Here is a 21574-nt window from a genome sequence, read left to right on the forward strand (position 1 = left end):
CAGCAAGCTCTTGCCTTGCTGGATGCCAAACTTGTGACCTGAGGGCCCAGTGCCACCAGTAGGCTGAGAAATGCTGACCACAGTACGGTTGCCAAGTACTCACCTCACCGTAAGCACGTCCGGGACGTTGGGGGCGGGGCCAAAATCATCCGAGGGGAAACCATAAAGTTTTCCCTCAGATGATTGTGGCCTCGCCCCAACGTCCCGAATGTGCTTACGTCACTTTTGTGTGACGTGCTTTGTGGGTGGGCTTCCGCCCAGGGCCCGATCTGGCGGCGACGGGGAACGGGCCTCCCGTTTCCCCGCCCCCCCGGGGGACTTGGCAGCCCTAGACCACAGCCACCGAGAGAACTCATAAAGGGAGCGGCGGTCCCTCAGTTATGATGGCCTCAGACCATTTTGAACTTTAAATGTCAAAACCAGCACTTTGAATTTGACCTAGAAACCAATAAGCAGCCAATGCTGCTGCTTTAAGACAGGCTGTGTATGTGAAGACCAAGATGTTCCGGTCAGAAGCCTGGAAGCTACATTTTGGAAGAACTGAAGTCTTTGAAGCACCTTCAAGGACAACCCTGCATATAGCCAGAGGTCATTTCGGGAGGGATCGCGGGGGATCGCAGTGCCCCCGGGTGAGGTGCAAGGGGGTGGGGCACATGACAAAGCCACATCCCCTGCTTCCGGCCGCCCTGCTTCCGGCCCTCATTCAGCCAGGAGGAGGCAGAAGAAGAGGGAGGGTAAGTTGCTTCCTCCCCGCCTCTCCCCACCCCTGCCTGCCTGGGGCCAGGGAGGGCCTTGGTGGGGCTTCCTCACACTCCCGCCGGCCTTGCAGGTCCACCGCCGGGCCTTATGATGTCAGGGGGTGTGGCATATGCTAATGAGTTATGATAATGAGTTCCCCTAGCTCTTTTTCTACGAAATGACCCCTGCATATAGCAAATTGCAATAGTCTGTTCTAGAGGTGATTGTGGGTTGAATCACTATGGCAAGGTCTGGCCTGAACAGATAGTGGGCCAGCTGACAGGCCTGACACCAATACAAAAGAGACTGCCTTGCAAATGCAGACACCTGCTTGTCCAAGGTAAGAGAGGCATCCAGCCAGAATCCCAGACTCTTCTCAGCGAATTTCATATTTCTGTAATGTACAGTGATGGTACTTGGATGGTATATTGAGATGTAATATGACAAATGCCATCCTGTAATTGTGTATTGAAAAATACACTTATGATAAGTCTTTGAGAAAATAATACAGAATACTTCGTTTTACAAATTTTTATTTGTATTTAGCATTGATTTGTCACAGTTTCTTGCTTTCTTGTCACACAGATAGAAAAGAGACTGCCTCACAACTGTAGACACCTGCTACTCCAACATAAGACAGGCATCCAGCCAGACCCCTAAACTCTTCACAGAGGCTACTAATGACAGCTGAACTCCCTCCAGAGCTAGAAGTTGCAATTCCCCCACATGTCCAGTCTTACCAAGCCACATGACTTCTGTCTTCGATGGATTAAGTTTCAACCAGCTCTGCCTCAACCATCTACCCACAGTGTCTAGGTCAGAGAAGAGAGAACCACTCCTGGTTGTTTATCCAACAGAAGGAAGAGCTAAGTATCATCAACGTATTGGTGGCAACCAACTCCAAACCTCCTGATGAGCTCCACTAGAGGGCACATACAGATGTTAAACAATGTCATGTCGGGGATGGGACTGATCCCTGGGGCACCCCACGAACCAAACACAGAACACTTCCCTAAAGAATAGCCTCTGATTGCGTCCACCTCTGACTGGAGAAATGAGGTAAACCAAGAAAAGCCACTGCCATGAATCCCAAGAGAGACCAAGATTTAAGCTGTTCTTCTCCACAGCTTCCGTCAGCCAGATTCACTCTCATCTCTCTTCACTACTGCCTTCTACTCTCTTCGTTGATGTTTTTACCTCTCCTTCTCACTAACATTCTGTCAGATCCCATCAGTGCAGTTTGAGGCAGAGTTATATCCTTCTAAGCCCACTGACTTCCCTTAGGATTGCACTGCAAATAAAACCTACTACCTGGCTTTTGTTTTTCGGTTGTGACATGCATCAACAAGTCTATCTACATTTTGGATGCCCTCTTCCAATTATACATGTGGTCCTAATAATAATAATAGTAATAGTAATAGTTTCCCAGAGCAGCAAAATATATGATCTTGATTACAGGCTCTTCCCAGACATTTCCCGTACCCCACTGAGCCAGTTTCCCAGTGCTGCCCTGGTGCTCCTACCTTTGCCATATAAATTCCACCTGTTCGGCCCCAAAGTGCAACATCAGCTGCCTTGGTGGATTCCACTCTGATCTGAGTCCTCCCTGGCTCATCCTCTCTTTTCTTTTACCATGAAGGCACTCCTGAGCATCTGCCTCTTTGGTGGCCTCCTTTCTCCAGGTGAGTGGAAAAACAGACAACCTGCACTCTTTTTATTGCCTCTGGGAAGGGAATAGGCCAGGACCAGTTCGAGGTATTTTGTCACCTTAGGCAAGGTAGAATGCTAACACCATCCCCCCACCAAGGTATGGGTTTGTGGGGGTGGGGGAGATGCCGCAAATTCATTTTAAAAGAATTTATTGTGGCACAGTTCCCTCGCTTTCCTCAGTAACTGATATAATCATCATTTACACAGGGAAAAGAAAAGTAGAGGCATGTTCTGGAAGTGTCTATATGGAACTGGGTACTGTGAGGAGGGTCGCTTTGTTGAGTCTGTGGTAGCAAAACAAAGTTTGAGTCGATTCCCACCTTAAAGATCAACAATATCTTCCAAGATATAAGCTTTTTTTGAATCAAAGCTGACTTCAGCAGATTAGAGGGGGCATTTCCGCACAATCAACTTATTCCTGATTTTCTTACCATTTGGTCCACAAGCTTTGAAAGCAGTTTGAGCATAGTTCTTCGGCACGTCTGCCGTCCTGCATTTTCACAGTTGTAGAGTCCGTTTTTTTTTCTTCCGCAAGTGCCTTAAATAATCAAGATTTCCAAGGGAGAGTGCTATTGTCATGGGTGACATCAGTGGTGGAGTTATAGTATCTTTTTTTTATTTTTTGCATGTTTATATAGATATATTCACACAATGACTTGATTTTAAAAAAAAGATCAAAAACAAACATGCATGTAGGGATGAAGCGAAAGGGCTCCACTGACAGTCATAAGACTGATGGTGGCGGAGAGTAGTATTCAAGGGGTGGGTTGACACCAGTTGCCCCCAGGCCCGCCTGTCTTTGCATGAGGAAGCCTCAAAGGGAGCACCTCCACCCCTTATATGTTTATGAACTATACCTGAAGGGTTATGTTCCTTCCAAGCCCCACCAGGTCTTTTGCATTTTTAAATATAGTAATTGGCAGTAAAATATTGTAATATCAATATACCAATGTAATGATAGGGTTAGCAGGTTCTCTATATTCCCAGCTTTCCTTCTTGAACAGATGACCATGAAGGGCCAGTCCCTAGCAGCAACTGCAGGAGCTAGCACAACAGAAGAGCATCAGCCACACATTACCCTGCCTTTTAAATCATCTAGGGTCAACTTTGCACACATGTGGACATTTTTTAAAGCACAGATTTTCCAAAGGTATTGCTTTATTCTTATGCAGTGTTACCCATGCCCGTGGAGATTTTCTTTTTAAACAGAAGAACATCGTCCGCACCTCATCCTGGTGTTTGGACACGGGAGAGGGGATCATCCGGAAGTACCTCTGCAAAGTGGTGGAGGGTTTTTTAAAAGGTTTTAAAAAGGGTATTGTGTTGTCTCTATAGAACCTTACCCATGCTCATCAGAACAAAATCTAAACAAAAAGTGGGAAGGCAGAAAATCCTGAGGAGGGTCGCTTGAGAACATATCAGTGTCAAGGGTTCAATGCATATCAGGTGTGAAAGGGAAACCACCGCTAAGAATCGTAAGAAAACTGGTTTTCCTCTGCCCTCTGGATACTTCTTGCAAGGGCAATTCCACGCACATTCCCATCGACATAACAGAAGAGAATGTCATACATTACCCTGCCTTTTAAATAATGCAGGGTTAACTTTGCACACGTGGACATTTTTTTCAAGCACAGATTTTTCCAAAGGTATTGCATTATTCCTATGCAGTGTTACCCATGCCCGTGGAGGTTTTCTTTTTAAACAGAAGAACATTGTCCACACCTCAGCCTGCCATTTAGACATGGGAGAGGGGATCATCCAGAAGCTCTTCTGCAAAGGCTTTTGAAGGGTATTGTGTCATCTCTATAGAACATTACCCATGCCCCTCAAAACAAAGAAAGCGGGAGGGCAGAGAATCCTGAGGAGGGTCACCTACAAACACAGCAGTGTCAAGGGTTCAGTGCATATCGGGTGTGAAAAGGAAACCACCGCTAAGAATCAAGACAGAACGGGTTATCCTGTTCCCTCTAGAAAGTTCTTGCAAGGATAATTCCTCACACATTTCCATTGGCAATGTGGCCGCCATGGGATTCACCTTGGTTTGGAAGCAGCCCAAGAAGACTTTTAAACTCTGCCCTAGAATTTTTTTTTAAAATCTACAAAGGAGAGAAAATTTGTACCACTGGAATCTCTTAACTGGAAACGTTAGTACTGTTTGTCCACTATTCTGTCACCTACATAAGTGTCACTGATATTTTGCAACCACCACCACCCTCTCTCTCATTTCTGCAGGGGCACTGATGAGCTGTCATCACTGTTTTGGAGAGGACTGTGCAAAACCAGGAATTCAAGAGTGTGACGCTGACCAAGAGGCCTGTGTTTCAGTAGTGCTTGAAACCACACTAGGTAAATGAGAAGGACTTTAACAAGAGACATATTCATCACTTGGTCCCTTCACCAGCAAAAAAGATATTCCCTCAGTAGAAATGAGATGCTTCTGAACTTTGACCACCCCACCTTCAGTCTGCCACTTCCAGTGCAGAGCTTTAGCACATTTCGGGCCTGAGAACATGATACGGCAGTTTGGGGGTGGGTCCAAGTCAGCCGTGAGGATTGTCAGACATGCACTTGCAAGTTCCCCATTTGGAACTCAGTTCCCTGACAGGCAGAGCGTGATTCAGATGAGGACCATGACAGACGGGGAGAGGGTGTTTACGCCTTTCCCTCCCATGCCATTTTCCAAAACCAAAATAATTCTGGAGGAGCATCATTTGCCCACCCGTGAAATCTTAAGAGCACCCCATCCACACAGATAATTTACCCCATGAGGCAGTGACAGAAGCAGACAGAAATTGCTGTTTATGGGTATTGTGTAGTGGGTTGCCGCATGGACGAATGACAAACAACGACGTAGTGCATAGCACGCTTTATTAGTATACAACAAAGACAAGGAACAACGGCCGGCAGGCCAACTATATACACAACCAGGGGACACACCCCTGGGTACCATTGGCGGGGTTGGATAACCCGCCACGGTCCCATTGGTTCCCCCAGTGGAGGGACTAGGATCCTAGTCCCTATTGTTGTGCCGGACTCAAGCTCAGGAGTGTGCGCTGGCCTCTGGTGGCGGTCAGTGGACACAACAATGGGGGAGGGTTTTGGGGTTTTTTGACAACTTGACATCTCTGTTCCTTTACTCCTGGGCAGTGTTTGAGACTGCTCCAGTCCACTCCAGGACTTAATAATGCAGATACAGGAAACAATGAAGTCTCTCTCCCTGCAGTTTCACACATAGGGGGGAAACCGACTTATTTAAATATACTTCTGTTCGAAACAATGCTGCCTCCTTATTCTGATGCCTACCATTAAGGACACTACACTCTTCTCAGGTGTTACTCTTACTAGCTAGCTTGGTCTAGTTACTCTTACCAGCTAGTTTCAGGGTAAAAGGCCTCTTTACCTAGCAGCTTCTCACACTTCTCGTTTGGCCTTTTGGGGAACATCAGAGACAGTGGGGAATTTCAAACAGGTGATATCTCCTGGTAGGGAACTGGTTCTCAAACTGAGAGTGACAACACAGCACTGACTGTGTTCATGATTCTTTTTCTAAAAGCAGCAACACTAAGCAACGCCTGAAACGTTTTTATCCCAAAATCCTGCCTTCAAAAGTTGAATTAAGAGAAACAATTTCCTTGAATTGTTCCTGATCTAACAGAAAGGATCAGTGTTCCCTCTAAGCTGAGCTGGTGTGAGCTAGCTCACATTTTTTTAGCCTCCGGCTAACAGATTTTTGCCTTAGCTCAGGAAGGATGGCCTCAAAGCAAACTAATTTATGCGGCAACCTAATGGCTCGCTCACAACTTTAATGCCCATAGCTCACAAAGTAGGATTTTTGCTCACAAGACTCCACAGCTTAAGAGGGAACATTGGAAAGGATATCTGCAATTCCCTTTCCCAGGTAGCTCACTGATGCCGAAGTACCACGTGACTTTCATGCAATGTTCTCCAGCTAGTTTCTGCTTGAACAACTACGGCAGCATTTCGACATTAGGTGGTGGGTACATTCGTTCGAAAGTCCAGTGCTGCTACACTGATATGTGCAACAACATGACTGCTTCATGTAAGTGCCTCTCCTTTATATGGAATGTTTGCCATTCACTATTATGTGGGAAACGAAAGCCTGAGCTTGGGGACGCTGTTGTGACAGGATAGGAAACGTCTCCACTCTCGATACTGGCTAGGCCAAACCCAACGTACTTACAATCTCTAATCCTGAAACAAAAATGCCTCTTTTCATTTTGAAATGACCAGGCGTCGTTTCGTAGAAAAAGAGCTAGGGGAACTCATTAGCATAACTCATTAGCATACGCCACCCCCCCTGACATCAGGGGCCCGGCGGTGGACCTGCAAGGCCGGCGGGAGTGCGAGGAAGCCCCGCCAAGGCCCTCCCTGGCCCCAGGCAGGCAGGGGAGGGGAGAGGCAGGGAGGAAGCGACTTACCCTCCCTCTTCTCCTGCCTCCTCCTGGCTGAATGAGGGCCGGAAGCGGGGCGGCCAGAAGCAGGGGGTGGGGCTTCATTGTGTGCCCCGTCCCCTGCACCTCACCCAGGGGAACTGCGATCCCCCACGATCCCCCCGAATCGACCTCTGGAAATGACACAGAAGAACATAGTTCAGGGCAGCAAACATGATTCTTCTTTCCTCCAGTTAATCTCCCAACAACCCTATCAGGGAGTCTGGGCGGAGAGAGTGAGCTACTAGAAGAGGTGTCCCCAAAATTCTTGAGTCTGTGAGCACCTTGGGCATTTTTATACAGGGTCGTGGGGGGTAACCCAAAAAATGGCTGCCGCAGGAAGCAGAGCCACACTCACAGGAGGCAGCCCAAGTGCCAAGGGGAAGAGAGGGAAATAAAAATACACGGAGAGAGGGAGGGGGAGAGAGAAGAAGACAAACACGGTGGTGGCAGCCGCAGTTGAAACAATGTGATTCTAATCAGCATAGCCAATCAGATCTTCAGTGCCATATCCGAAGCCCTGCTGGTTAACAGCTCCGTCTGGCCCCATGAGGGCCGCCAGACTCTAGGTGGGAGTGGGGGATCCCCCGGTTTCACGGGCTCCTGCCCACCCCCAACAAACATGACCCAGCATGACGCCCCCCATGAAGTGATGTCATCCCATCACAGATGTTGCATGCAGTGTTGTTGCCCTGCCCCCCACTCCCAGAAAGCTCCCTCCCACCCCCTGCTGGTGAAAGCCTCTGACCAGGCAACCCTAGGCCCCACCTACTTTTAAAAAAAGCACTTGGTGAGCATAAAGAAAGGTATTGGCTGCTGTCATGGCTCCCCATGGGCACCCCACTGGGGACGCCTGAACTTGATCTTACATGGTCAAGCGGGAATCTTGATCTGGATTGCCCTGTTCCTAATCAATGTCTTGTACTAATACAGAGCTCTGGAATATTGCAATTGTCCTGGTTCCGTCTAACCCTCTGTTTTGGTTGCTTCCGTTCTTTTTTGTTGTTGTTGTTTTCAAATTCATGCATGAATAAAGTTTCTTAAAAGCAGTAATAAGAGTGGGATGGAACCATGAGCTAATTGGGTTAATTGTTGCAGTGCCTGTGCGTAAGAAACGTCCCCGCAATGGGAAGCAATGTCCATCCTGTGTGGCCTTTAATTCAATGGAATGCCAGCAAATGAAGAAAATTAAGAAAATGAATTGCACTGGCAGGGAGACCAAATGCCTTGCAGGAGCGGCTCACGTCTCCATAGGTAAACTGACTTGCCTCTGCATGTCGCAAAGGGCTGATCGGTGCATGTGAGTCTTTCTGTGTGTCATTACTTCAGTGTTTGAGAACGTGATTCAATTAGGTTCTGCTCCTCCTGGAGGGCTACTTTAAGCAAAGGGTATCCAGGGACTGAGCCATGAAAGGGGAGACTCCGGTCACGCTTACTAAATAATCCACTTACAATCCACTTTCAGTGCACTTCCCAACTGGATTTTTACTCTGACCAATTTCCTTTTTTTTCTCTTCCCCTACTTGCCCAAATGGGCAAGGTTTATTAGTTTTTTAAAAAGTTACACAAAATGCATTTGTAAAATATCAAGACATTGTCTCACTCACAACATCTTTAGATACATAGATCCCTTTTTCCCCTTGTTTAACTTTATATTCCACAACAAATATCATTAATCAAAATTCTATTCCCAATATAGAATTCATTTTTCTATACCCTATCTGCTATATTTCACTTTATCTGTACTACACTATTATTAATCAGTTTTATAATCATAAAAATAGGAAGGGAAAGAAGCAGGTGGTTCAACAGTTTAACAATTCTAATTTGGGCACATATTTCGGTCCCTTTAAGATATTTCTTCACATTTTTAGCACTATTAGCTTTCAAAATCTCATATACTTGCAAACTTAAGCATGGTATTTTATGTTTTTCTTAGCTTTACAGTGCCAATATGATTTCACCTTACTCTGTGTAAATCCATCATTTCTCTCACAACAATCAATCATTACATCTTCTCTAGGTAATCAGCCCATTACTATTATTATTTTTCTGCAAAGCCCACTCTAAAAATCAAAGTACCCTATAATTTTTTTCTCAACTTTCAGTTAGAGCATTACAAATATCCCAAACCTGTTGTTTCAAATAGACCAACCATTACTTATAACTTTCACTAATCAATTGGAACAGTAAAAATAGTCAATATTTATAGCTACAGATTATATTCTTAGTCAATCATTTTTCAAATGTCAATATAAGTTCAAAGAAAAGAAAGAAAAAAGAAATAGTATATAGACAAGTATTTCTTAGCAGTTAGAGTCCCACTTTAGGTAAATATTTATCTCATTGACCAGTTAAGCCATGCAAACAGTCAAGATATATTATATATAAGTTCAAGAGAAAGAGAAGAAAAAGGAGAGGGGAAAAATAGCATATAAACATCTTAGCAGTTAGAGTTCCACTATAGCATATAAACTCTTAGCAGTTAGAGTTCCACTATAGATAAATCTTTATCTCGTTGACCAGTTAAAACATGCAAACAGTCAAGATATATTGTTACAAATACTTATAAAATATAGGTTTCTTTTGTTTTCTCTGCAAATGTCTCCCCAAAATCGTTAGTACTATATGCCTCCGATCTTTGAAGGTCTCATCCTCTTCAGTCTTGCTTATGAAATAGCACATGAAGTCCTGTCTCACCAACTCAGCCAGGGCTGTCTTGTATCCAGCCAATGTCAAAGTCACTGAATAATCTCCAAAGTTTATTTATTTATTTATTTATTTTTGGGATTTGTATCCCGCCCCATCCAATATACAGCTCGGGGCGGCTAACAACCGGCCATGCCGAAGTTAAAATATGCATACAAACAACAGCATAATAAAAACACTATATCTTGACATGAAATTTGGTGCTTTGATAATTTACATAAAATCCAAGATGGGCGACATCCCACACTGGCGGCCAAGTTCTTCACAGCGGGAGCGCCAGGAAGAATGTTTCCCCAGCTCTATTGGGTGACATCTATCCCCACTATGTGGTTAGAATATCATTGGTGGAATAGTAGCAGCGGCGGCTCCCCCTCAAAGGCCTGGCAGAAGAGCTCCGTCTTGTAGGCCCTGCGGAACTGCACAAGGTCCCGCAGGGCCCGGATCTCCTCCGGAAGCTCATTCCACCAGGTGGGAGCCGCCACCAAGAACGCCTTAGCCCTGGTTTGGGTCAACTTCACTTCCCGGGGGCCTGGAACCTCCAGGCGATGGAGATTCCCCGATCGCAGGGCTCTTGGGGGAATGTACGGGGAGAGGCGGTCCCTTACAGCTGAATAAATCTCTCATTCTGAGTGTCAAGTGTTGAAACAGTTCTGGCCACTCCTCCCTTTGTAAAATATATGATGTCATCTGTGCTTGATTGTCTTGCGCTTCAAGAAACATGATCTCCTCTCTTTCAAAGACTTCTTCCAACGCTTGGCAGACAGCGTTGGTGATCTTTCTCTCTAATTGTAACTTAAAGAGATCCCAATAGTCATCCCAATCATCATCTGACAGCTGTAATATGTTTCCAAAGGCATTTTCCTTCTTTTCCATCGCATTTGAAAAGGCCATCGCACTCCTCAACAGGCAGCCTTCACAAATCAGTGAACTACGCAGGTAGAAAATTTATATCCACAAGTCAGTCCTCCTTTCAATAAATCAAATCAGCCACTTTAAAAGTAAGATAAGTCTCTGTAGAAGTCATTTCCCAGCTGGGCAGAGTTTAGCCCCTCTATGGCAGTGCAAAGTTTAGCCCCTCTATTTTAAAAGTAAAGAACTCCCCCAAACTCTGCCAAGCCACAAGTGCGGGAGTCTCCAGCTCCCTTTGCCTCTGGGGAAGATTTATGGGGGCAGTCAAATGTTCTTTTCCAAGTTTGAAGTTTGTAAAAAATCCAGAAGTACTCACTAAGTCTTCGCCAAGGATTTTAGTGACGAGGTATGGAAGCCCTTGTATGGGGTTGTTACAACTTGCCAGTTGTGCTAACACGGCTGGTCTTTTGGAGCTTCTGCTTCAAGACGATCTGATTCCATCTCCCGCTGTTGCCACAGGTGGGGGGGGCTCAGATGAAAGTCTTCTTCCACCAGTTTCCTACACCCGAGGTACTGGAGAGACTCCTGACCCATCCGGTGTGTCCGGAAAGGTCAAAAAAGTCCACTAAAACGCTCCAGAAGCTAGTGAAACTCAGAGAGCCCTGAGAATTCAACTAGGTCATTGCACAGAAGCCCCGCCTCCCCTCTGACTGATTTCCCACAAGCTGCGGCCTAATTTCATGTGACCCCAGGCAGCTCCCTTATACTCTGTCGGACCCCTAGTTTATGAAAGCCAGTGCTGTCTATTCTAAACTGCAGCTGCGCTGCAAAGTCTCAGGCTATTGCTGCACCCACCTTTTTCTCTGCCTTCTCCTCGAATGTATTCCACCTTTTCAATTGCCTTCTATACTTATTCTCATCTTCAGCTCTCATAACTGTAGGCTCTTGTGAACGATTCTGCATTTATTTTCTCACATCCCACTCTCACTTTGCCGTTCTTCTGGGTCTTCCGAAACCTGTTTTGCCATGGATTTATCAATTACTCACCTTTCAAGTCGATAATTTCTCCGGTGCAGACAATTTACCATGGCCACTGAATTGCAAACCCACTCCCTACCCCGTGTCTCCACCCATTTCCTTTTCCCCACCACCGTGGTGAAGTACAGGTCTTTGCAGTCTGCTGTCACTCACACTGCTGTGACTCTGGTCTCCATTTTCTGTACTGCTGGGTTTATATTCTATGGCCCCAGTCACACGGGCCAGATATCATGGGGGGGGGAGGCGTGGCCAGGGCAAAATAACGCACGGTTGTGCAATCAGACGTCCCGTGGAGATTCCGTTGAGGTCCTGTGGGTAGGGGGGAGGTGCCGATCACACGACAATCCTGTGGCGTGGCAAAGAAGCGGCGTGGTGTGGCAAACGGGTTTGTGGGTTTTTTGTACACCAAAGTATGTGCATGCTCCATTGGGTGCTTGTGCGCATCCATGGAGACATGGGGGGGGACCTTTTTGCGAGGGGACATGGGCGGGCACCAGATGCCACTGGAAATGCAATCAGATACCCGCCCTTGCCCTGTGGTTACTGGAAACTAGTACCTCGGAGGTAGTAGTTTTTTACCCCGCATCTTCGGCGGGAAGCCTCGGGTGAGCCACGGGAGCTCTATGCTTCCCTGATGTGGCGGTGAGATCGCGCCCGGAAAATCCACCTATCTTCCCTCTCTCTAGCATGGCTAATGTTCTGTGTGACCGCAGCCTATAACAAGCAAGCTGCAACATAGCATTGTCCCAATTTCCATGAGTATCAACAATGATCCCATCTGTAAACCAGGACTATATCTCCCTTGAGGGAGGGGCGCCCGTGGCAAGGAAGGAGTGGGTGACTGTGTTGAGATGAAAACTCAGCAGCATTTGGAGGCTTTGTGGATTTCCTCCAAGTTACTCAGCAGGGATTCAGAGAAAGATACCCAGAGAATGTGGGTGAGAAACCACAGCATTCCCCCTCCACCTTATCGCCCAAATCTGCCCTGGCCCTGGTCTGCCTGCCTGCACCCTCACTTCCTGTCCTCTCCCTGCTCCCTTTACTCCCCACCCCCCAATCTCTTCTGTTCTTCCCTCAATGTTCCCTCTAAGCTGTGGAATCTTCTGAGCAAAAATTCTACTTTGTGAGCTACTGGCATTAAAGTTGTGAGTGAGCAATCTGGCTGCTGCATAAATTCGTTTGCTCTGGAGCCATCCCTTCCTGAGCGAAGGCAAAAACGTGTGAGCTGGAGGCTAAAAAACTGTGAGCTGGCTCACACTGACTCAGCTTAGAGGGAACACTGCTTGGGAGCCTGGAGCTTTAAATCACGGAGAAGGCAGGCGGGCAGGGCAGCAGACTTCGCCTCACCTGCCAGGCTCTCCTTTTCCTAATGCAGACGGCTGAGAGGAGAGCTGGCTTGCTGCCCTGCCTGCCTTCCATGGGCCAAGTACCTCCATATCATTCTGTAAAGTACAGTGCCTGGGCTGCCTTGTGGGGGGGGGTGAAGGGGGGAGGCAGGCAACCCGAGACTCCTACCCTGCCTGTCTGTTTGGAAATCAACCATGACTTCAGTTCCGACTGACCCCTGCCTTCCGCTGTGGCTGCATACCTCTCCAGTGGCCTTTGCCAAACACATGCAAAGGGCTCAAAAGGGAAGAAGAGTACTGGAAGACTAAAAGTGTAAGGCTAAATTATTGAGGAGGAGAAAATTCTCCGTCTTTGGGGCTTGCTAGAGTCACACTTCCCATTCTGATCATTGCTACCCTCAGGGCTCTGGTGAAAAAGACTGATATTGATGTTCTTTTTTCTCTCACAGGATTCTTAGAAGTGGAATTCGATATATATTTCCAAGGATGTGCAACACCGAACATGTGTTTCGTTCCATTTCTAGATGTAGAATCATCCCCTGATAAAGTGAAAGTCATCACCACAAGGCAGTGCACCCAAGACGATGAAGACTTGAATGTGTAAACAGGGGAGTCCAAATTCTCTACTTTTTGGGCTCCACCATTCCTGGACAAGGAAAAGGCAGTTGGGGGCCAAGGGAATTGAACCTAAAAGTCTGGCCCTCAGGGCTCCTGGGTTATCTTCTTTGTGGAGGGGGGGGAGCAGAAGATGAGGCTGTGTCAGCAAGCTTCCAAATTTTCCTTTCTGAAGTCCTATGTATGCGCATGCTCGCTTTCCTTTTCATTTGTAGATGTGTTGATGCGCTTATTTGCTTGACTGCAGGAACGTGTATATCTCTCAAGGCCACAGGTGGTTCGCTGCTAGATAGTTGCTTAGGCGATCTCTCGGCTCGGCCGTGGGAAGAAGGTTGTTATGCAGACTAGAAGCGTTTTGCTCCCAGGCCCGAGGGCACACGCGGGAACTCCCGCAATTGGGCCTCAGCTGTTTGAATGTACTATAACATGCCATGCTCTTTGATTCTCTCTCATACCTAACAGTAACTTTGTACACGCACCTATAGCTTCAAATAAAGTAACCTCTTATCTACACGAGTGTGCTACGTTGATGCTGTGGGGAGCCTGACAGGCTGAAGCTACTGAGAATCTGACGTGCAAGATAAATCTTCACTAAACCGTAATCAATATAAAGTGTCGTAACAAATGCAGCATATTCTGTGTGAGAGTATTTTTGCATGCTGATACCAGCTTCATGCAAACAGGGGCCAGTTAATGCAAATTAACTGAGGCACCTTCTGTGATGTATCCAGGGGAGAGCTCTGGTCAACTCTAGGCAGGCAACCAAGGGATTAGTGAGGGAATCAGGGAGACACGGGATATAAAAGGTTTCAGGCAACCCAGGCTCATTTGGTATATCGCTTTTTGGGGGGTACATTTTTATCCCACCCTTCTCCTAAGGAGCTGAAGGCACTCTTCATGAATTCCCCATCATCCATTTATTCGTCATCACAACAACCCTCTGAGGTAGGTTAGGATGAGAGTGTCTGGCAGAAGGTCAACCGGCCACCTTGGTAACAGACTTGCCCCGCCTGTGAAATCTTTCATTTCAGGGCAGGAAAATGGCATGAGAGAGAAGGCTGAAGCCTCCTCAAACAACACGGTCACAGCCAAGAGTTTTCAAGGGATGAGCAATGAAGTGGTGCACACGCGTGTCTGAACCTCCTTAAAGTACTTGGTTAGGGAGGGATGAGGAAGGGAGAGGGGGACCAGGAGGGAGGCGGCAGGGCACATGGGTGACGGGGTGTTGCCCTCAAACGCCCCTCCCCATGGCTATGGACCTGACTAGAGATTCTAGGTTCTGCACAAACGAGAACTCCGACACCTGGTAGGATGACGATGAACTCCTCCTGCCTCTGCCAATGTCTTGTAAATAGACAAAGGTTACACAACATTATCATGCTCAGACAACCTGCACCAACTACTAGAAAATTAAGTGGTGCTGAGAAATGGGAGACGGAGTGACAGGGTATCCTGCCACACTAGAGAATAAGAAGAAGCTGGCAGAAGTTGCTCTTCTCAGCTGTTCATCCTAACTTCTGCTTTGGCTGTAATTATCTACTGCGTCCAGGTATTTGCGGTAAAAGGCCCTTTACTGTGCTGCTTCCCCCCCACTTTTAAAGTGGCCCTTCGGGAAAGATCGGATACATTTTCTCTCCATGCCGACCCAGCATATTTGAGGGAGTCATACGTACTAACTGCATGATCTCTCTGGGTGACCCCATGGGTGATTTCTCATAAGCGCTGCTCCGCGCTCACTCTTCTCTTTGGCTTGATGGTATGTGTCAATTTCACACAAGCTGCTGCGCGGCCGCATTTTGCCCCGCAGGTTCGTGTGATTTTCCCTGCGTCTACTCACTCCTGTTTTTTTGAGGATTGAGTAGACGTGGGGGAAATCGCACGAAGCTGCGGGGCAAAATGCGGCCGCACAGCAGCTTGTGTGAAATTGACACGTACCATCGGGGCAAAAGGGAGGAGTGAGTGCGGAGCAGTGCTTGTGGGAAATCACCCCATGTCTGTCTTGAGCTGAAGCGCAGAGAAGGTACCAACCTCAAATTGGAGATACCGTGATTAACTGGGGTGTGTATGTGCGCAGATGTGCCTAGGGCAATCCCACACTGCTGATCAATTTAGGGATGTTGGGGGAAATGGGAGGGAGTATGGCATCATGGATGCTTTCAGGGCTCAGAATTTCTCTGATTGCTATGGTTTTTACCACTGAGATTTGTGGAATTCTTTGAGCATTGCATTAGGCTGTAAGGTCACTTCCAGGTTTTTGCCCAGGAATAACATCATGGTGCCAATAACACCATTTTATGAGGCTCCACCTCTGGAAAGTTCACAAGGGTTGCTGGGAATGGGTTGTCATCCGTAGATGTACCATCACTAAGACATTCATGGGTCTGTGGCTTGCAGTGGACATCAAGTTTTGCAAACTATTATCATTGTCCACATTTTCAGAATTCGGAGTCTCGTTCCTGAAGAAGTTGACAATACCACATCAAACATGCTTATCAATTTTTCTAAAAGAAAAAACTTTAAGCAACACATTCCATATTTTTGCCCCAAAATTCTCCCTTCAAAAGTTGAATTAAGAGACATGATTGCCTTGAAATGTTGCTGATCCAAGGTAATAGAAAAGTTATCTGTAATTACCTTTCACAGTCAGCTCACTTATGCCAAAATGTTGCCTGAGTAACAAGTACTATGATCCATCCAATGGTTGCTTCCAGAACTATACAGGCAATTCTAAGTTAGAGGGTGGGATCCTTCATTTGAAGGTCTAGTGCTGCCATACCGACAGGTGCCAAGACATGTCACTCTTATGGAGGAAGATTAATCCTTTTGCCAAAATCTCCTCCATGTATGGAATAAGTTTCCTTTATATTGAGCACATGTAATTAGGGCTGGCATCCAGGTTTTGTAGGGCCCCATCCAGTGAATTCCCAAGGCCCTATTACCAACCGCTTCTACTTCCCTCCCTTAGAGGCTAGATTTTCCCTCATTTTCTCTGTCCCGTCACTGACTGTGCAGCCCTGGTAATGTGTTTTCTTCTCCTCCTAAAGAAACTTTGGCTGTCCCACCCTGTCAGTAAGATATATTTTGACTAATTGATCAGCCCAGGAACATGAGGGAAGGGATAGGATCACCCTTTGTGTTAAACCCTTGAGAATGGCACTTGAGATGCTGTTTAAAATTAAAAAAACAAAAGGACTTATTTAACATCCAGAGGAAAGGTCAGGTGAAATCAGGGGTTGAAATGACCAAGGCAATACTAGTACAAGCACAGACTTTTGATCTTATATATATATCAGACTAATTAGATGTTCTTAATTTATTCACAGTTACTTAGATATTCATATTGAGAGGCTTTTGTTCCAGTGTTTTCCCAAACTCTCTACTACATTTTGAGTAAACGCTGACTCATTTGGTCACCAGAAGACCGGAACCCTCTTCCCAGTACCCAAACACCTTCTCTTGGAACACCAGTACTCATGAGTTGTTCACTGACTTTTACAGTCTCTGTAGTGTTAGGCCTGGACTCCTCTTCCCTTGGAAGGACAAGCTTTGTACCTATAAACAGGTGATGCAAGCAACCTTCCCTCTCTTAGCATCTCACAGGGTCACTCATACAAGACTCTTCCCTGGTCTGCAAATATGAGATTAAAATATGTCCTTACAGTCACATGGCATGTGTGCCATCAAATATTGACCAGAGGCCTGTCTGAAAAACTGATCTGAAAGGGGCAAGGTCTGATTTTTGAAAGTTCTCTTCCCTTTTGAAATCCATCAGTGTCAAAGGTTGATTTTCTCAGAAAGGGCAGTAAATCTACACAACTCCCTACCTTGCCTGACCTTTCCCGAGCTGGCCATCTCTCCTTATATATAATTGAATAGTGGGTGCCAAAGTTCTAAAATGCACTCCTTTAGTGTATGGACGCTTGAACTGTCAGTCAGAAGACGCTGGCTGGGTTGACTGGCTGTTTTGTGCAGTCCCGCCCAGTGTTTCAAGGTCTTTTGCATATGGAAGCTGATTGGACTTCACTGCATTCCACACCTCAAACTCACCCCCCTCCCCGCAAGGCAGTTGGAATGTCAGTTGCATATGGAACCTTCAAGGTCTTTTGCATATGTAAGCTGATTGGGCTTCACTCCATTCCACACCTCATACTCCCCCCCCGCCCGCAAGGCAGTTGGAATGTCTGGTGGTGTGTAAGTCCCAGGATCATGTTTTAAAAGCTGCCTGGGGAGATGGGGACCTCAGACAGGTTACAGTGCCATAGACTCCACCCTCCAACCCTGCTATTTGCTCCTGGGGAACTATTGTTGCCAATCTTGGCCCGGCACCCATCAAACCATTCTCTTCAACCCCCTGCTGTGCAGCACAATTTCCCCTAGGGTTGCCAAACTCCAGGTGGGACCTGGAGATCTCCCACTGCTACAATTGATTTCCAGATGACAGAGATCAGTTTCCCCTGGAGAAAATGGCTGCACCCTCCAAACCAGTCAGTTCCACATAGGGAACCATTGTTGCCAATCTCCAGGTGAGGGCTGGAGAGCACTCAGAATTACAACTGCTCTGCAGAAGGGAGGGCAGAAGTCAGCTGAAGTCAAAGGGCAGATAATGGTAGGTTGATGGTTAGCTGGGAAGGAGATGGGGCTGCCAACTACATGCTGACAAATTCCTGGGGATTTGAGGGGTGGAGCCTGGAGAGGGTGGGGTTTGCAGAGGGGTGGGACCTCAGACAGGTAGAATGCCATAGACTACACCCTCCAAACCAGCCACTTTGTCCTGGGTAACAATTGCTGCCAATCTCCAGGTGAGGGCTACAGATCACTCACAATTACAACTGCTCTTCAGGTAGCAGAGATCAGTTCCTCTGGAGAAAACAGTGGACTCTGTCATTATACCCTGCTGAGGTCACCACAGCAAATTGACACTGTTTGCCCAAAGCCAGAGCACTCCCCCAGAGCCTCTTTCTAGATCTCGTTGTATTGCTTTCACAACGGGCTTTACTGCTAGTTCTAAATAAATACCTAGTAGAAACCATTTTAACCATATGACCCTTTGTGTGATAGTTGTCCTAGCAATTAGAGTTCCCCAAACACAACAGACATTTCACATAAATGTTACATTGCACTTGCAATTCCTGGGAATGTTACAAAGCCTCCTCGTTCAGACAGCATTGTTTCATTATAATCATCACACATTGAGCTAGGAGCAATTACGTCATGCCCCAAGAGGTAACACCAGGCACACTTTGTTCAGTAATGTGTGTGTGTGTATCTGGATGTCCACTAACTTACACCCCCAATGCAAAAGTTGGGCACACTACCTGGAGTGAGACACTAGTTCATTTATTTCATCCTCCTTATCAGATCTTTGTTCCTTGGATAGGTAAAATAGTCCCATAGAGTAAGTTTCCTTCTTTGTCTCTATAAAGATACCACCTTTATTTTCTAAACTTGTATGCGTGTTCATAGAGTGCTCCTCAATTAATAAGTTTTGATTTTATTCTTTAATTTTCTTTAATAAAAACCATTTCATAAATAATGGCCTAGTTTATTTTGAAAGTTACCCACTCTCGCATTGTTTGGGTTTCCTAGCTAATTCCCCAACAACCTCAGAAGACCTTCACAATCCCTTGTGGTAACAATAGGCAGTTTCAATTCACACGAGACCAGGGAATTCTGTACTCCTCAGAGAGAACACTCCCTGTGTGACTGAGCAGGAATCTTCTTCTCTCCATAGAAGATCTATCCCCTTTCCTTTGGCCTGATTGGGAGTCCTCTTTATTAATCAAACGTCCTTGCCGTACTCTCCCTCCAGTTCTCTGTCTGTGTTCAAACTGATCTCAGCTGATGCTGAATTCAGACTGTGTTCAGTCAATGTAGAAATCTGACCCAGTCAGCACTAAACCTTTTTTCTATCAGGGCTAGTCTCAGGTGGTCTCAGTACACATCTCTTCTCAGTTAAGGCAGGAATCTGACTAAATCTCCTCAGCATCCATCTCTCAAAATACTTTTTTTTGGCCAGCTGAGGACAGCCAATCATGCTGCCTAGAGCAGCCTGTCACTCAAGACTGTCTGTGGCCTGTCACAACCAGATAGAGCCAGGCTTTCCCCAGTGTCTTTTAACTCCATTTCTGTGGAGGAGCACCACGGGTTGCTGATGACTGCGGGACATTTCCCAGATGTTGATATCTGATTGTCTCCTTTAAATCCATCAGGCATTCACAGCTGTGTTGGATCTAAAGGTGCATGTGATTGCAGCTCTAGTCTGTGTGATTGCAGCCTAAAAAAGGTAACTTGGAGCCTGGCCTAGAATTGGCCAACTCATGCCTAGCCAATAAAGTTTTTTTTTTTAGAAGAAGTCCCGCAGAACTACCTCCTTCAAAGTTCTAGAGAGAGCTCAAACAGTTGCAAATACTGCAGCCAACAGAAATCTGGGTGGGGTGGGGTGGAATGCCTTCAAGGTATTTCACTGCCTACTTTCTGCTGGCTTCAGCTTTTCTTGACCAGCAGAAACTAATAGAGGCTTTCCATCCACAGCTTTCTGCTTGCCATGAAAAGCCGTGGCCTGCAGAAAGCTGGAGATAAAAGGATTCTGATCCATTTAAATCTCTACTTTCTGCTCCCTGTGGATTTTTGCAGGGAGCAGAAAGTCATTTAAACCAAACAGCTGAGCAGTGGGGAGCTCCTACTGCTCAGCTGTTTTGTGTTAATAGCAGAAAGCAGGGGGTTTAAATGGTTCAGAGCAGTGTTAGCCGAATTGCTCCAAAATGGAAACAATTGGTACAGTTTTTAACTTCGGGAACAACCGTCTTTGTTTACGAAGGATGCTGCTGATTCTGAGGTTCCCAATGAGAGACTGAGGCAGACTTCCTTAATAATAATGATAGTTTACTGGCACAATTCATTCAATAACACACAACATTCACAGACATACAATATAGAACTATAAGGAAGCAGAGGGGATTGATGGCTTATAGAGGTAGCTTATAGGGGTGATACAACCTGTTCAGATGTGCAGAGGTCCATGGATTGTGGCCTAAACTCAGACAGTTTAGGGGTGGCCTGTCATCTTGGGTTATGGCAGAGAGCACACACTCTGAGGCCATGGTTACGCTGGGATATACCCTATGGAAAACCATGCAGATCAATGCCTGCTCCTGGGGGCTGGTCTCAGGTGAGAACAAAAGATTTCCTGGACTAATGATGAGTCCCAGGGGTGTGTGGCATCAGGAGGGGCAAGGCCCAGATTTAACAATAGAAGCCAGGTGCTGGGCGGCTAGTTAAGTGGATAATCTGACCACTAATGGCCCTGGCCAGGGTAAACAAAAGGTGGGAGATGTCCCTTATTAGCGTCAGGAAGGATCGTTAATAATTTGAATGTTTAAGTGGTTTATCCCGGTATCTTGATGGGCAGAGTAGAAAAGATAAGTACTCAGAAATAGACTTTAGAAATGTAGATACACCTGCTAGAACTCATTGTTATTTCATAAGCATAATCTCTGCTGGGTGGAGGGGGAAAACTAGAGGCTTGCTCTGAGGTTGCCTGTCAACTGAAAATGGAGACCTCTTTTCAGAGCTGTGGCTAGCTCTGTGTTTCAGAACCAAGAGTGCCTTCCTTGGCCTGAATTTTGTGGGTCTCTGGATTAGTTAGAAGTGGGGTGCCCCTGCTATGGGGCTACCCAGTAGTAAAAGGCAGCGCCTCTGGCTTACAGCAGTCTGCTGTTTAGAACCTTGTTAAGCTAAACTATTGCTGCAGCTGAAATAGGAAAGGTTGACCTTGAGGAAGTCAACTTCGAAACAGGACTAGTGTTGCATCTAAGCTGAGTTCATGTGAGCTAGCTCACAGTTTTTTAGCCCCTGGCTCACACATTTTTGTCTTAGCTCAGGAAGGAGGGCTCCAGAGCAAACGAATTTATGCAGTAGCCATATTGTTCGCTCACAACCTTAATGCCAGTAGCTCACAAAGTAGAATTTTTGCTCACAAAACTCTAAAGTAGGGTTGCCAAGTGGATTTTCGCCGGGAGCAGGGGGCTTCCGGACGGCGTCTGGTGCACGCGCGCCGCACACACATCACCCGGAAGTGACGGGAGGACACCAGGCATGCTGGGGGGCGGGGCCACGGCC

At 46.5% G+C, this 21574-nt stretch overlaps 1 long non-coding RNA gene across 1 annotated transcript; it reads left to right on the plus strand.

Annotated features, from left to right (window-relative positions):
- The first annotated feature begins 2332 nt into the window (after window positions 1–2332).
- Window positions 2333–6420, plus strand: LOC107121448. The gene is made up of 3 exons (XR_001482864.1): window positions 2333–2420; window positions 4681–4794; window positions 6347–6420. It is a non-coding gene; the product is annotated as an uncharacterized LOC107121448 (long non-coding RNA).
- Window positions 6421–21574: the final 15154 nt, after the last annotated feature.

This window comes from Gekko japonicus, unplaced genomic scaffold, assembly GCF_001447785.1.
Source record: "Gekko japonicus isolate JY-2015 unplaced genomic scaffold, Gekko_japonicus_V1.1 scaffold4428, whole genome shotgun sequence".
NCBI classification, from domain to species: domain Eukaryota; kingdom Metazoa; phylum Chordata; class Lepidosauria; order Squamata; family Gekkonidae; genus Gekko; species Gekko japonicus.